We start from the raw sequence: 2407 nt of genomic DNA, 5'->3' as shown, positions 1-2407 counted from the left end.
TGCCTTATTCTTTGACTTTTTTTTTTTCCATTTGTATTTGTCATGTGAATGTGTTTACATTTGCTTGGACAGGTTTGGCCACCTCAATATAAGAAAGAAAATGAAACTATTAGACAGTGTCCAAAGGAGGGCCACAGAGATGGGCAAGGCCTTGAGGAGAAGCCGTGTGAGGAGTGGCTGAGGGCCATCAGTCTGTTCAGCCTGGAGGAGACTGAGGGGAGACCTCAGTGCAGTTACAGCTTCTTGTGAGGGGAAGAGGAGGGGCAGACCCTGAGCTCTTCTCTGTGGTGACCAGTGACAGGACCCAAGGGAATGGCCTGCAGTTGGGTCAGGGGAGGCTTAGGTTGGATATCAGGAAAAGGTTCTTCACCCAGAGGGTGTTTGGACACTGGAACAGGCTTCCCAGGGAAGTGGTCACAGCACCAAGCCTGACAGAGCTCAAGAAGGATTTGGACAGTGCCCTTGGAGACATGATGTGACTCTTGGGGATGGAGCTGTGCAGGACAGGAGTTGGACTCAGTGATCCTTGTGGGTCATCCCTTCCAACTCAGCTGATTCTGTGATTCTGTGACGTTACTTCCACCATTGTAGGGCATGGCCAAGGAAGTGATGGCAATGTTTGCCCAAACTCTGTGAATCGTGCCATCTCAGAACTTGCAGCATCCTAGATTTAAAGCATCACATGCTGCTTTTACAGTGGCAAGAATTCATGGTTTCAACAAACTAAAAATATTTTGGTATTTTTTGGTTTAAAATATTGTGGGTTTTGTTGGTTTTTTGGGTTTTTTTGACTTACTGGCTGTTGTGAAAGCTTGGGCAGAGCAGCATTCTTTCCCTGAAGGTTTCCCAGCTGCATGCAGAGTGGAGGACCTGAAATGCTTTTGCACACACTGGCCCCCAACAAGGTGACACCTGCACAGCCTGGCGTGTGACACGTGAGGAGCAGCCACTGCTGCCAGTGGAGCAGCTGCAGAAGGAAGTTTGTCAGTCTCCCATTCTTCTACTCCAGTCTGCTGGCATTGTGATTGTCTACACAGACTAAGAAGGGAACATTTAGGCAAGATGTTTCTTGCCATAATACGTGGAGTAACTAAACTAGAAAATTTCATTCATACAAGTTATACTCTTAGTGGGGAGAAAAAGGACTGCATTGACACACCTCTGACTAGACACAGCTGGGGCAGATGCACAGCTAGGCAGGTGGAAGGAAGTGGAAGGACCTGCATTTCCAGAGCCTGAGCAGGCAAGAACCCTGTCAAATTTTGAGCACAGATGTTCCCATACCCAGGTGAATATGGCCTGGCATCTGTCTCAATTTCTGAAACTTATCAAAATGCTTGTTATTGTATGGGAATCTTGGATGACGAAACTGTAGGTTGTATGCAATCTGAAAACATGAAAGTGCATGTTATTTAGCTGCTTCTTGCATATCCAGACTGTTTGTGCTAATTTGGAGGGGTTTGTTTGATTCTTTCCTCTGAGTGCCTGCTACTTTGTTTCTGATGTATCTGGGAAATAAAATCAGTACTGTGACGAGAATAAGTAATTTCCTTGAAGGCTCATCACCAGCAACAGTTGGCAAAGGTGTGTACCATTAGGTGCTGTCACTCTCAAAAATTTCTTGTAGCATGAGTGATTTGTACCATATAAGACAGGGAATCAAACACACAGGCAAAAAAGCCAGTTTAGAAATCAAAAGGAGAGAATTACATTTAAGTGCCATCAGCATCATAGCAGAAAGTAATGCTGCTTCTGTAGTTACAAAGAAATAAAGAGTATGAAAACAACAACAAAATAGGAATATAAATAATAGGAATTTATATGAAATATATAATAGTAAACAAGGTGTAGGGAGATGATGGTTTTTCACATAGTATCTACTGACTGTTATCACTGGTAATGAAAAAAAAAATACCTACTCTGCACTTGGGAAGAAATTTTCCCTATTCTGTGTCCAGCAATAACTATAAGATGCAAGAAAGTGAGAATATTCTTTTCAAGGCTATAACAGTCTGGTAAAAGCTTGGCTGGCATTTAAGTTTTTATGCTCTTGAGACCCAAATAACACTAGAAGCTTTAGAAGACATTTTGAACTGTGAGTTTGCTGTTGGAAAAGAAAAATGATTATTCTTTGCATTGAAAAGTGCACAGCTGTGTTTTCTGAGATTGCTTTGTCCACTTCTGAAAATAATCATGTGATATTTTGCTTTCTAGTTGCTCCAGCCCCTTGTACTGAGGAGACTGAACAGTTGAGTTTAAGTAATTTTTCAGACAATTGGCTGGTTTCATTATTTGAGATTGTCCAGTAAAATATATCAGATTTGATACAGAAATATTCCTATGAATTAGCAATGTCTTTTGGCCTTTTTTATCTTGTACCTTTTTCCTTGAAACCCCCAAATGCTGC

This window comes from Motacilla alba, chromosome 3 (genome assembly GCF_015832195.1).
Source record: "Motacilla alba alba isolate MOTALB_02 chromosome 3, Motacilla_alba_V1.0_pri, whole genome shotgun sequence".
NCBI lineage: Eukaryota > Metazoa > Chordata > Aves > Passeriformes > Motacillidae > Motacilla > Motacilla alba.
This window is presented reverse-complemented; position numbering follows the sequence as displayed.